Here is a 15,905-nt window from a genome sequence, read left to right as displayed (position 1 = left end):
TTGCAACAAGCTTAACAGCATCCTAAGTCATGTTTTGTAAGTCTGTAGCCATTGAAATACAACTATTTAAAAATGGATTCAACTATTAATTGCAACAGGCTTAATAGCCATTGAAACCAGTACTGATAAAAATGCAATTGGCAGAGTTAAACTTCACAAGGCAGGTGCTGCCAGAGCAGATAATGGCCTAGTTGTCTATAAAAGGGTAGGGAAAGTAGCTAAAACATGTTGGGCATGTTACTAGAACATGCTTAATACATCGACCGTACAAAACATAGCCATTAATTGCAACTAGTATTGGTAAGATTGAACTGGTGAGTACATACTTGGTAAGTCCTGAGAGGTAGTTGCTGGGGCACTTCATCTTGGCTAGAGCCTGCCCAAAGTCAACGATGGCGGAGGCGAGCTATTCCTCTGGGTCGAAGCGTGGATTAGTGCCACTGACATGTGTACCTACAGGCAACCAGTAAATGGTAGAAATTAAACTGCAATTGCACAAATGATGTGAAATACTGTAAGACATGGGATGCAGCTAACCTCGACGGCAAACAACAGCATCATCCGTTATGACCCTGTGTAAGTACATGGATATGCATGTTAAGTACAACAGGGTTAGCATCCACCAAAAATAGCAAATGGGCAGCATCTCTAGTGATATCCTGAGTCATTGATTGTAAGTTTGTTGTTGGTATTGGTGAAATTGAACTGGATAGTTAATACTTGAATAATACATCAACCATACAAAACATAGCCATTACAACTAGTATTGGTAAGATTTAGCTAGTCAAATCATACCTGTTAAGTCCTAGGGGGTAGTCGCCGGGGCACTTCTTGTGGGTTAGAGCCTGCACCATATCAGCGGCGGCGGAGGCGAGGTGTTCCTCCGGGTCAACATGCACAATGGCCATCGCGCCATGGACCGCCATCAGCTCCTCAACCTCCACATGATATGTGGTTGGTCTTGCACGATGATGCTCTGGAGGCAGGGGCGGTGGGGATTTGGAGGCATGAGGATGTTTCGCATGCACCATTTAAGCAATCAGGTCGTGGCAGTGAAAGAGATCGGTGGGTTACCTGACTAGATCCGAGCAGAACATAGATGTGGTTGAAGTTGTGGTTGCGGCGGCGGCGATTTGAGCTGCTGGTAGGGGGACGCGTGGAGGGGGGAGGGAGGAGGGAAGGTGGGGGTGGAAGATTCTAAGGAAATTTGATGGGTGGGGATGTGGTTGGAGGAATAAATTCTGAAATCGCGTGCCAAATGAAAATTTCGCTGGAAACTTGAAACTTGGGCAGGGGAAACACACAACGCACACGAAGCGCATAAAATACTCTTGTGCGAGAAAATAGAAAATTGGCAGATCCCGTCTCCAAAAAAATGTACACATGTAGTTGATTTTTTTCAGTCAATGGTACGCCTGGTTTATAGGAACCATCACACAGGTAACTGACTTATGGATCATTAACGCAAAAAAAAGCACATGGGTATGACATAGAAACCGTGTGTTTTGTGATATTCTAATGATTAACGCAAAAAACACACACGGGCACACATGCTAATCAACGCTCAAAGCCCTCAAAGGATGCTCTTACCGACATTGTACGTTAATACTACAAACTTAAAGTACTACTGGTAATTTTCTCTAATACTACAAACTTAAACTACTTCTCTCATGCTGCCATCGGGGCATGCTGGCCAGACGATGACGTTCTCCTTCCCGGCCTTGTAGGCGGCAACCCACCGTGCTTCGATCTCCACCAAGCTCTTCTCACCATGGCGTGCGACCTCTTCTTTCTTGCGGTGGCGGGACTCTCTTTTCTTGACTGCTTTCTGCATTTTCCGATCCTCCTGTGCGGCTTTGGCTGCCTCTAGATCCACCTACCATTCGGCCATGGCAGACTCAAAGTCCGCCCATGTAACTGTGTGGCCGCCGGAGGCGATAAACTCGGTGCGGCGAGATGCCATCACTTCCTTACCATGTGTGCGGTCGCAGGCGGCGAGGAATGCGGCACGACGGGATGCCATCGCTTCCTTACCAGTTACTATGCACCACGGTGCCATGAACGACGCTTGGAGAGAGCTCTGGGACGGAAGGGCTGGGCAGCCGTACAGTGCGGTGGTTTTTAAGAGCTTAATGACAAACGACAAAGGAAATTTGGCTTCCCTTACAATTTTGCTCTCTCATTATCGCACACGGTTCATCTCCGTCGCTTCCGGAAACAGGGTGCGTTGAGGCTATTGTGTGTTGCGTTATGATTGGCCGGAACCCCAGCCACGCAGATCGCGCGTGTGCACCATAGGATGCGTCGCGATCAAACGGAAATCCACGTCCCTCACATCACATCTGTGCAGCTGTAGCTGGATTGGATTTATATGCGCCAAATGCCTAGAAAATACACATAATCCCCTAAATATGGTAAATGAGCTCGGAAAAATGCCAAATTTGAACATGGTGATTTGCAGGGTGTATGTTCATCGTAGAAATAAAACTCCAGTGCAAAGAACGAAGAAAATTTGGATTCCCCTTCAATCTTGGTGATTTCCCTCTCGAAAGCATGGAACTTCCCCGGCGATGGTTCAATTTATGAAGGGCCTGCATGATGACATAAGAAAAACCTTCTCGAATTTTTACCAGGGCATGGTGAGGTCATACCATGGCACAATGCCAGGTGTCATGTTTTCCAAGCATTTATTTCATTTTTTCTATAGTTGAGAACCCAATAAACAAACGTTTGTGGTTGACTATTGCCACACATTTCATCGAAATATCTGTCCATTCCTTGTAAAAGGCATGAGAATTTACTAAATGGCACGATCATAGTTTTCTAGGCCGTTCTTGTGCAACCTTTCATGTACTGATTGTTTGAACTTGAATTATGTTCATTAATGCCTAGAAAATGCACATAATTCCCAAAATATGGTAAATGAACCCGGAAAAGTGCCAAATTTGAACACGGTGATTTGCAGGGTGTATGCTCATCGTAGAAAAAACTCATGGACAAAGGACAAAGGAAATTTGGATCCCCCTTCAATCTTGGTGATTTCCCCCTCGAAACCATGAAACTTCTCAGTGATGGTTCAATTTATGAAAGGCGTGCATGACGACATAAAAAACATTCTCAAATTTTTACTAGGGCACGGTTAGGCCATACCATGGCACCATGCGAGGCGCCATGTTTACCAAGCATGTATTTCATTTTTGTATAGTTGTTAACCCAGTAGACAATGCGTTTATGGTTGACTATTGCCACACATTTCCTTGAAATATCTGCCCATTTCTTGTAAAAGGCATGAGAATGTACTAAATAGCACGAGCATGGTTTTCCAGACCATTCTTGTGCACCTTTTCATGCACCGATTGTTCAAATTTGAATTATGTGCATTAATGCCTAGAAAATGCAAATAATCACCTAAATATGGTAAATGAGCCTAGAAAAATGTCAAATTTGAACACGTTGCATCTGAGGCAGTATGTTGATCGTTGGAAAAAACTAAGTGACAAACTAGGACGGAAATTTGGATTCCCCTTCAATCTTGGTGATTTCCCTCTCCAAAGCATGGAACTTCCTAGGTGATGGTTTGATTTATGAAGGGCGTGCATGACGACATTAATCAAACCTTCTTAGCTTTTAACCAGGGCACGGTGAGGCCATACCATGATGGCACCATGCCAGGCGTCATGTTTTTCAAGCATGTATTTTATTTTTTTATAGTTGCTAACCCAGTAAATGACACATTTGTGCTTGACTATTGCCACACATTCCCTTGAAATCTTTGCCCATTCCTTGTAAAAGGCTTGAGAATTTACTAAATACCACGAGTATGGTTTTTCCAGACCGTTCTTGTGTACCTTTTCATGCACCGATTGTTTGAATTTGAATTATGTGGATTAATGCCTAGAAAATGCACATAATCCCCTAATATGGTAAATGAGCCCGGAAAAATGCCAAATTTGTGCACGTTGCATTCAAGGGGGTATGTTGATTGTAGAAAAAAACTGAATGACAAGCTAGGAAGGAAATTTGGATTCCCGGCCCCTTCAATCTTCCCGATTCCTGTCGAAACCATGAAATTTCCTCGGTGATGCTTCGATTTATGAATGGCGTGCATGACAACATAAGACAAACATTCTCAATTTTTTACCAGGGCATGGTGAGGCCATACCATGGCACCACGCCAGGGGTCATGTTTTCCAAGCATGTATTTCATTTTTGTATAGTACCCAGTAAACACATTTCCTTGAAATATCTGCCCATTCCTTGTAAAAGCATGATAATTTACTAAATAGCACGATCATGGTTTTCCAGACCATTCTCATGCACCTTTTCAAGCACCGATTGTTCAAATTTGAATTATGTGCATTAATGCCTAGAAAATGCACATGATCCCCTAAATATTGTAAATTAACCCGGAAAAGTGCCAAATTTGAACACAATGATTAGCATGGTTATGTTCATCGTAGACAAAAAGCTCATGGACAAAGGACAAAGGAAATTTGGATTCCCATTCAATCTCGGTGATTTACTATAGCACACGATTCATCTCCGTCGCTTCTGCGAACGATGTGTGTTCACTCACACGTGCAAAAGGAAAAAGAAAACCCTCATCAACTTCTCCGCAACTTTGTCCCCACCCACTCGCCACGGACTCCTCCGCAACTCTGCACCTCATCAACTTCTATCGCGGCGGCCACCCTAAGCTCGGTGACGCTGTTGTCGGCAGGCGGAGGTCGTGCTCCAAATGACACGGGATTTCGCCCCTACCGCTTTCCGTCGCCTATCTGCACCAACATTCTAGACTCTGGTCGACTCGGGTTTTCTGCGGGATTGGGCCGGAGATTTTTCTCATGGAGAAGGTAATCAACTTAGCAAAATATTCAGTCATCTCTTATCGTAGTCCGTCTGTCGCTGTTAATCAACCAGCGGAAATCACTGTGGAATCATTTTTGTTCTAGCTGATTTGTGGGTGTTCATTCATGTGTCCACAGGGCGAGCACATATCAGGCAAGTGTGGTCGCGGCCAGTCAGAAATGAAGTTCTATCTCACCATTCCGGATGACTTTAGGGAGCACTCGGTATGTTCAATCTCAACCTACCACGGTCGGCATGGCCTAAATTTGTGAACATATACTGTCTGTTGCTACATTATCTATATATTTGCATCAAATCTTTGTTACATTATCTATTTTTAATTATATATTTTGTACTTTGATTTCATCTATATATTGATCTATTCTATCAGTTACTCCCACATTTGCATCTTGCTCTGTTATTTCAATATATCTAATTTATGATCTTAATTTTCATTTCAAGCAGTACATCCCTTGCTTTGCAAGAACATGAGTAGAAGGAAATCTTGGGCTTTACTTTGTTGATGACTCCCATGATGTCATATTGACAACGCCAGCATGGATATACAATGACGGTTAGCGTAAAACTTGATAAAGATGGTCACTCCTATTTTAATGCGGACCTTTGGAGAAAAATGTCTAAGTGTTATGAACTGAAAGCTGGCAATAAAATTCTAGTGCGTGCACCACAACCTGGTCTAATTAACATGGATGTTTACTTCCCCAACATCTTTAGCCGATCAAAGTCTGATCGAGGTTAGTGTCGTTTCAACTTTCTCCATGCTGTCATATTACTTAGCAAAATCAGGGTATTTGTTTTGACTAATTGATCACTATTTAAGCAACCAATTATGATTTCATTTTCTAACTCCATTCCTAGGCAGTAACAAATTCTATTTACCAAATTATGCGCACTATATATTCTTCTACCATGTTTGGAATAAATAATACCTTTCCACCTTTTAAGCGCGATATGTTGGATGCATAGGGAATGATATGTATGTTACTAAGCGTACCAAATTTCCCTGGAAGGACTTGAAGCATGTCATAAACTTTGTTGATAATCTGACAGAGATAGCACATCATATGAACGCTAGATTTTGGATGGGATTAATTATACCTATGGTGCACTGATACATCTCCAACGTATCTATAATTTATGAAGTATTCATGCTAATATATTATCATTCTTGGATGTTTTACAATCATTTCATAGCAACTTAATATCATTTTTTGGGACTAACCTATTGACCTAGTGCCCAGTGCCAGTTGGTGTTTTTTGCTTGTTTTTTATATCACAGGAAATCAATATCAAACGGAGTCCAAACACCGCATAACTTTTTGGAGATTTTTATGGACCATAAGAAAGCCGATGGACCAAGGAAGCACCTGGGGGCTGCTCGAGGCGAGCAGCACCCACTAGGGCACGCCAGGAGGCCCAGGCACGCCTTGGTGGGTGCTGCCCACCTCGGGTGCCCTTGGACTGCCTCTTCGCCCTATAAATTCCCAAATATTCGAAAACCCTTCGGGGTAGCCCTAGATCAGAAGTTCCGCCACCGCAAGGCCTCTGTATCCACGAGATCCAATCTAGACCCCGTTCCGGCACCCTGCCGGATGGGGTAATCATCACCCGTGGCCATCTTCATCATCCCGACGGCCACCACGATGAAGAGGGAGTAGTCCACCCTTGGGGCTGAGGGTTTGTACCAGTAGCTATGTGTCTAATCTCTTTCTCTCTTTCTCTCTCTCTCTCTCTCTCTCTCTCGTGTTCTTGAGATGTCACGATCTTGATGTATCACGGTCTTTGTTAATATAGTCAGATCATATGGTGTTTTCCCCTCTCTATCTTGTTGTGATGAATTGAGTTTTTCCCTTTGAGATTTCGTTGTTATCGGATTGAATACTTTTATGGATTTGAGAACACTTGATATATGTCTTGCAATTGAATACTCATGGTGACAATGGGGTATCGTATTGATTCACTTGATATATGTTTTTGCACTCAACTCACAGATTCCCGAGGTGACATTGGGGTAATCTATGCATAGGGGTTGATGCACATTCCTGTCTTTGTTTCTCCGGTAGAAATCTTGGGGCACCCTTTGAAGTTCTTTGTGTTGGATTGAATATTATAAATCTGAAATTGCTTTGGTGTTATTTTAGTACGAACTCTAGGATAGATCGAACGGAAAGAGTAGCTTTGTGTTATTTCAGTACGAACTCTTGAATAGATCGAACGGAAAGAATAGCTTTTAGGTGGTTTCATACCCTGCAAACAATTCCGTCTTATGTTCTCTGCTATATAGGAACTTTGGAGTGATTCTTCATCGCACTTTGAGGGATGGTTGTATGATCCAACTATGTTAGCATTGTTGAGAGACTGCACTAGTGAAAGTATGCACCCTAGGCCTCATTTTCAAGCATTGCAATACCGTTTTTGTGCCCATTTACTTTTTGCTACCTTGCTGTTTTTATTTATTCAGATTATAAAAATATATTTCTACCATCCATATTACACTTTTATCACCATCTCTTCGCCAAATTAGTGCACCTATACAATTTGCCATTGCATTGGGTGTGTTGGGGACACAAGAGATTTCTTGTATTTGGTTGTAGGGTTGTTTGAGAGAGACCATCTTCATCCTACACCTCTCACGGATTGATAAACCTTAAGTCATCCACTTGAGGGGAAATTGCTACTGTCCTACAAAACTCTGCGCTTGGAGGCCCAACACGTGTCTACAAGAATAAAGTTGCGTAGTAGACATCAAGCTATTTTCTAGTGCCGTTGCCAGGGAGGTGAGTGCATGAAGGTATATCTTTAGATCTTGCAATTGATTCTTTTAGTTTCTTGTTTTATCACTAGTTTGGTTTATAAAAAGAAAACTACATAAAAATGGAATTAAGGTTGCATCATATTATTGATCATCTTTATAATATCTTTCTTGAAAATGATGGTTCGGAAAATTATGCTCAATTGATAGAACAAGAATTTAATAAAATGATTGGCATGAATGATGAGCATGATGGAAATGTTGTTAGTATGTATTCTTTGAATATCCATGATGTTAATGATATGCAAAGCTACAAGCTTGGGGATGCTATGTTTGATGAAGATGATATTTTTACTCCCCCAAGTTTTGATGAGATAAATTATTATGATGATTGCATGCCTCCTATTTATGGTGATTATAATGATGAAAGTGGATTTGGAGAGGTCATGAATTCATTTAATGATGGATCAACTACTTTGGAAGAGGTTTCAATTGACTATGATAAAAAAGTTGCTATCTATGATGATTATAAAGATGACATGAATGCCATAAAGAGTAATAAATTTTCTATGCTTATGTGATAGTTATATTGTTGAATTCATTCATGATGCTACTGAAAATTATTATGAGGGAGGAACATATGCTTGTAGGACTTGCAATAATATCAAGTTTCCTCTCTTTATGTTGAAAAATCTTGAAGTTATGTTTGCTTTGCCTTCCTATGCTAGTTGATTATTGCTCCCATAAGTTGTTTACTCAGAAAATCCCTATGCATAGGAAGGGGGCTAGACTTAAATGTGCTAGTCATATGCTTCATGATGCTCTCTTTATGTTTGAATTCTTATCTTTTATGCGAGCACCATTGGAATCATCATGCCTAGCTAAAGGGCATTAAAGAAAAGCGCTTGTTGGGAGACAACCCAACACTTTTACCTACAGTTTTTATGTGTTCACATGATTAGGCTACTGTAGTAATCATGTTTTATTGTCTTTGTTTCAATAAAGTGCCAAGTAAAGCCTTTGGGATCATGTTGGGTGATAGTTGATTTGATCTTGCTGAAAAACAGAAACTTTTACGCTCACAAAAATAACTCTCGTTTTTAACAGAAGAGTGATTTTGAGTTGATTCTTTTTTCAGAAGATTAATATACAAATTTCTAACATGGAACAATTTTTTCATAATTTTTGTAGTAGCAGAAGTATGATTTGAGTACATATTACTACAGACTGTTCTGTTTTTGGCAGATTCTGTTTTCAATGCATAGTTTGCTTGTTTCCTTGTTTCTATGGCTTATATTGCTCAATATAAATTGTAGAAATGATATGATACAGTAGGAATTGTGTGGAAACAATTATGAATCTTGTCTTTGACAGTACCAAGAAATGGTTTGCTCTTTATCATACTAACCTATCTCACAAAGTTCCGTTAAGTTTTGTAACATTAAAATCTTCAAATTTTGAATGAGATGTCGATATGAGGAGAATAATGAGTGACAAGATCATCTTGGGGATTCCCAAGTCACCCCAAGGTAATATTCAAGGAAGATCCAAGCAACTAAGCTTGGGGATGCCCCGGAAGGCATCCCCTCTTTCGTCTCCAACATTATCGGTAACCTCACTTGGACCTATGTTTTCATTCGTCACATGATATGTGTTTTTCATGGAGCATCAATTTATTTTTTTAGGATTTGCTTGATGTTATTTATAATATTTTTTTGCATCTTTTATTTCAATAAAAATGGCAAAGCTAGCCTTTGCCATGCTTATTTTGCAAGTTTACATGTTGCTGTTTCAAAACAGAAAGTTTATCGCTGTTGCAAAAATTCCCTAGAAAAGTGAGAATATGATAAAATGTTGAATTTTTTTGAAAAATAAGCTCTGATAAAGTTTATACAGTGTGTAGTTTGTTTCATAATTTTTGGGGTTAGGGAAGTATGATGAATATTGCATTCTTTACAGACTGTACTGTTTTGGCAGATTGTTGTTATGTTTGCATTGTTTGCATATGTTTGCTTGTTTAATGATTCTATTTGAGGATAGGAGTATTAAATATGCATATGCATTTAGTAGGCAATGTTAAATAATAATTTTAGTGATTTTCTACAGTAGAGAATGATAAGGTTTTGCATTGATTTATACTAACTTATCTCACGAGTTCTTGTTGAGTTTTGTGTGGATGAAGTTTTTGAGATTTAGGGAAGCCGTGATATGAGAGGAATTAAGGAGACACAAAAGCTCAAACTTGGGGATGCCCAAGGCATCTCAAGTTAATAATCCAAGAATTCTCAAGCATCTAAGATTGGGATGCCCTGGTAGGCATCCGACCTTTCTTTTTCAACAATTATCGGTTAGTATCGGTTGAGCCTAAGTTTTTGCTTCTTCACATGAGTTGTGCTATTCTTAGAATGTCATTTTATTTTAATTTTACTTGCTGTTTTAATAAAATACTTAGATCTGAAAGTTTTTATATAAAATAGATTCCTCAATTAGTTGCGAGGGAGGCTAGGTAAGCGACATTCACATCTCGTCAACGAAGCTCTTTTCTATGGAATTGATGTAGTGCTTCACTTATATCCTATGAGTGAATTGTTGAATAAATTCAATGTCATGAAGTTGAAATCATATCATGCCTAGTGGTAGCTTCACATTGGGTTTAGAAAGTGAAATATTTTGAGGCATGACAATCACAATATTGGCCATACAAGCAATTCACGAATAATTAGTATAAGGAAGAGAACTTTCACATGCAAATACACTATCTTGGAAATCTTTTGTGATTGTGAGCCCCATCAAAATATTATATGCCAAAATGTTGATGCTAGACAAGGAAGACAAAATTATGATTTATGTTTGTTCACATTCACATAGAAGTCATATTGTCATAGATCCTTCAACATGTGGTGCTTTCCCCCTATCTTTGCTAGCCAAAAATTCTGCACCAAGTAGAGATACTACTTGTGCATCCAAAAGCCCTTAAACCCAAATCTTGTTTTGGGAGTCCACCATACCTACCTATGGGTTGAGTAATATCATTAAAGTAAGTTGTCATTGGTGCAATAAGGCAATAAAAATTGCTTCTAGAAGTGTTAAATCATTCAGTGTAAGAGAAAATTGAGCGTTGTACGAACTTGTGATGGTGAAGAATAAAAGCGACAGACTGCATAATAAAGGTTGCTATCACAAGGAGTAATATAACGTGACGTTCTTTTGCACTAAGGGGTTGAGCATACAAACAAATAAGCGCATGGCAACCTCTGCTTCCCTCTGTGAAGGGCATATCTTTTACTTTTATGTATTTACTTTTATGCAAAGAGTCAAAGTTTTTCTCTCTATTCCTTTTTATTTTTCTCCTTTGGCAAGCATCATGTGGTGAGGAAAGATCTAGGCACATATATCCAGTTGAATATGGGTAGCATGAGTTATTATTGTTGACATCACCCAAAGGTGAATACGTTGGGAGGCGAAATTATAAGCCCCTATCTTTCTATGTGTTCGGTTGAAACGTTTTGCTCATGTGTATGAGGTGAGTGTTAGCAATCATAGACTATATGATGGTTGAGTATGTGGAGCTCTTACTTAGACTCTGTTGAATAAGTTGAATTGCAATTGCTTGGTGACTGAGAAATAGGTTGTTGAGTTTCAAGAGAATTCATTATTTGAACCTTAACATGTGAATTGGTTGCTACTTGGTCTTGAGAAGTTTTATAAGAACAAATTGTTGTTATGATGCTAGGAAAAGTGATTGAACTTGTGCCTGCTAATATCGCCAAAGTGATTGCAAGGTACTACATTTCCCACAGAAATGGAACCATTCAAATTAACAAGTTCTCGCTTGTCGTGGCAATGCATCCATGTTGGAAAATTGGAGACACTATTCTACTCATGCTCTACCAAGGCACAGAAGGGCTCTTCCTTTTTATTGACGAGATGTCGAGTCGCCGTGATCAAGCTGCTTCCAGTGGATAGTTGTGGTTGTTGGCCATCAGCCTCTTAAAATGTGCTAGTTGTTACTATTTTAAGTATGTAGATATGGACCATATGGTTGTTGGCCGTTAGCCTCTTAAAATGTGATAGTTGTTACTTTGTTAGGTACCTAGATATGGACCATATGGTTGTCAAAACCGTGTTACGAAGATCCTCCTTTTGTCAAATAGTCTAACCACAATATATATGATACTCAAATGCTGTTAGCCAAGTTCTTAAATTTTCATGGAAAGTATTAGTATCATACACAGTTCTTTGAGTTTAAGCATGTGCCCGATGTCCAGAAGGCATTTGCATATTAACAGTCCATATTGCAAATTCACACACATGTTAACATAAGGAAACGTATGTGTAACTTACTAATCATCACGCACGAGTACGCGCAGACGCATCGTGTGTGATACTCCTAGCCACTGCAAGCAACTAGTTTGCATTTTTCAAAGTTTTTTGTACACACAGAATCGCACACGTACTTACTGTATTAACCGTCGGTGTTGTAATTTCTCATCGCAAACAGTTCATTTGAGTCGGTTGTTTGCCACATATCACACACATCTTGTTTACAAGACTCATTTGTGTTCTTTTGGCTAATCGCAAATAGTTCATTCATGTGAATTGCGTGCCGCATATCACACACATTTTGTTAAGTTGAACCATTTCTGTTGTGTTCCTTAATTGAAAACAGTTCGTCCGAGTGAACCATATGCCGTATATCACACACACCTTGATCTGGCTAACCGTTTCTGTTGCACTCCATAATAGCAAACAGTTCATCGGAGCGAACTGTATGCCATATATCGCACACACATTGATATGGCTGCCCATTTTTGTTGTTCTACCTCATCACGAACAGTTCGAATGGACTAACCGTGTGCCCTGCATCACACACGTAACTAAAATCTGAACCATGTTTGATGGATCTGCCATCGCAAAAGTTTTGCACCTTTTTTGACGGTTCTTTTACACCACCTTCTGTGATTAATGCATCGCACATAGTTTCGTCAAAGGGTCTCTGATCCTAGTGTCGTGTTAGCAGCATCCTGCAGTAGTGTTAGTGCTGTTATGTGAACATCGACTACATGACACTTCACCATCTATGGGCCTAAGAGAATGTATTTTGGAGTAGTTATTAGATGACGGGTTTCTAGAGTGACAGAAGCTTAAACCCTAGTTTGTCCGCTATTTCGTAAGGGGCTGATTTGGATCCATATGTTTAATGCTATGGTTAGATTTTATCTTAATTCTTCTTCTTTCTTAGTTGCAAATGCTTCTGAGAGGGGTTAATCATAAGTGGGAGGCTTGTTCAAGTAAGAACATCACCCAAGCACCGGTCCACCCACATATCAAATTATCAAAGTAGCGAAAGCAAATCAAACCAACATGATGAAAGTGACTAGATGAAATCCCCGTATGCCCTCAAGAACACTTTGCTTATTATAAGAGACTCTTTCGGCCTGTCCATTGCCACAAAAGGATTGGGCTACCTTTCTGCTCGTATTGCTCCTCATTACTTGTTACAAATTATCTTGCTATCAAACAACCTGTTACCATAATTTCAGTGCTTGTAGAAATTACCTTGCTTAAAACCGCTTGTCATTTCCTTCTGTTCCTCATTGGGTTCGACACTCTTACTTGTCGAAAGGACTACGATTGATCCACTATACTTGTGGGTCATCAAGACTCTTTTTTGGCACCGTTTCCGGTGAGTGAAGCGCCTTTGGTAAGTGAAAATCGGTAAGGAAAAAATTATATTATGTGCTGAAATTTACTGTCACATGTTACTACAGAAAACAATCCTTTGAGGGGTTTGTTTGGGGTATCTTCACCTCGACCGGAAACACCAAGAGTTGCCCCTAAACCTACTGCACCTGCTGAAAATATTGTTTATGAAATTACTTCGGGCATGATAGAGAAACTGCTAGCTAATCCTTATTTAGGAGATGGAACACTACATCCTGATATGTGTTGGGAAACGTAGTATGCAATTTCAAAAAAATTCCTACGCTCACGCAAGATCTATCTAGGAGATGCATAGAAACAAGAGATGGAGAGTCTGTCCATGTCAGGACCCCGACTCGATGTCACATCGATCTAGCCGGTAACACCTCATATCACTTTGCGGCCTCACGCACGGTATCCCCACGGGTGTCGCCTTACCTTTGCCCGGGACCGTTTGCGCCTTTTGGCTCACGTATATGATAGTGTCGCTAGCATCCATATGATAAGGAGCCCGGGCTGACATGACTAGTCGTAAACCCAAAGTGGCACAGACTTACAGGGACAGGCATCCATGACCCAGCTTCGAACGTGTCGGTCATCAGCAAGTGGGTCCGGGCTGTAGCACTGGGCTAGCAGGACTCCGGTAAACCGGGCTGTAGCGGGCTAACAGGACTCCGGTACTCAAAGCGTGACATTTCCCCGAAGGGACAGACACAGGAACGAAGAAGGACACATGCCGGCCAGCCTAAGTGTTCCGGAGCAGTAGCAAGCTACCATGGCTCAGTGGAAACACTAGGAGACATTTCCCGGTAAGAGAGGCTACTAAAGATAAACAACTAGATGGTCAGATCCCACACATACCAAGCATTTCAATAACATACACACAATATGCTCGATATGTGCAAATACAACATGGCATCACAACATGTCTCTACGACTCAAGTAATTATTCATTAGGCTCCGAGGAGCGAGACATTACAAACATGGGTCTCACGACCCAACAATCAGAGCATACAAGTCAAAACACAAGCGGAAGTTATCATGTCTGAGTACAGACATCTATAAATGAAAAAGGCTGAGAAGCCTGACTATCTATCAGATCCTGCCGAGGGCACAAGATCGTAGCTGAGGTATCAAGCTAAACGTCGAAGTCCACGCGGAACTACTAGTGAGACTGAAGTCTCTCTGCAAAACATAAAATGGGCAAACGTGAGTACAAATGTACCCAGCAAGACTTACATCAGATCTATCTACATATGCCTCATTATCAACAAAGGGGATGGTGGAGTTTAACTGCAGCAAGCCAGCTTTGACTCGGTGGCTATCTTGAACTACGACTGCAAGTAACTCTTTGAGGTGGCGCACACGAGTCCACATATTCACCATATCAATACACCACTATGGATCCGCTCCCGTCTCCCTACGAGAACGCCATCCATAGCACTCACGCTTATCTTGCGTATTTTAGAGTATCCACTTTCACTTGTCTATGAACTGTACAAGGGGTCCACGTTTCCATATCCGAGGAATCCGGCTATTCGAATAGATGATGTTAACCCTGCAGGGGTGTACTTCTTCACACACGCTTTCGCCACTTATCGCCCTGTACACGTCATGTACCTCGGCAACCTTCAAGCGGAAGCCGGGCGAGGGAGTCGGCCACGACCTGACTAACCGAACAAGTCTCTAGTCCAGGTTTATTGCCTATTCGGGTTCCATCCGCAAGGAGATCCGGCCGGGGTGTCGCTCACGGCCCCAAACGATGTGAGCAGGGTTCCCAAGCCCACCATCCGGGTGCCACTTGGTACACCGTGCCACTGTGCCTAGTCTGTCCCAAGCCCACCTGTACCGGGTGCCACTTGGTAGACTACTAACACTACCTACAAACACCAGAAACTAGTTGCAACTCCTGGACAGAGATCATGTTGATTAATAAGTCGAGAGGGGTCGAGTTACCGGAACCCAATGTGTGGTAGTAGCTGTTCATGGATCACAAACACAGAACTCAGTTCCTGAGGATGGCTGCAATGAGACAACCCACCATGTACTCCTACATGGCCTCTCACCGCTACCTTTACCAAATCGTGTTCACACACTTAGCTCACACACATTGGGACATGTTCACACGCCTCTGATTCATCCCCGATGAAACAGACCTGACTCAACTCTAAGCAGTAGCAGGCATGACAAACAAGCATGAATGAGTAGGCACATCAGGGCTCAAACAACTCCTACTCATGCTAGTGGGTTTCATCTATTTACTGTGGCAATGACAGGTCATGCAAAGGATAAAGGGGTTCAGCTACCGCAGCAAGTATCAAATATGTCGTTGTTGTCCTAAGGCAGTAAAAGAGAGCAGGAGCGAGAGAGTGGGATTTTATCGGAATGAACAAGGGGGTTTTGCTTGCCTGGCACTTCTGAAGATAACATTGAGTCTTCATCAGTGTCAACGATCACATCATCGGTATCACGTCTATCGAGAGGGGACAAATACCGGCAACAAGGAAGAAATACAATCAATGCAATGCACATTATGATGCATGCTCATGACATGGCAATATGAATGTGTTTTGAGCTAATG

This window comes from Triticum aestivum, chromosome 4B (genome assembly GCF_018294505.1).
Source record: "Triticum aestivum cultivar Chinese Spring chromosome 4B, IWGSC CS RefSeq v2.1, whole genome shotgun sequence".
NCBI classification, from domain to species: Eukaryota; Viridiplantae; Streptophyta; class Magnoliopsida; order Poales; family Poaceae; genus Triticum; species Triticum aestivum.
This window is presented reverse-complemented; position numbering follows the sequence as displayed.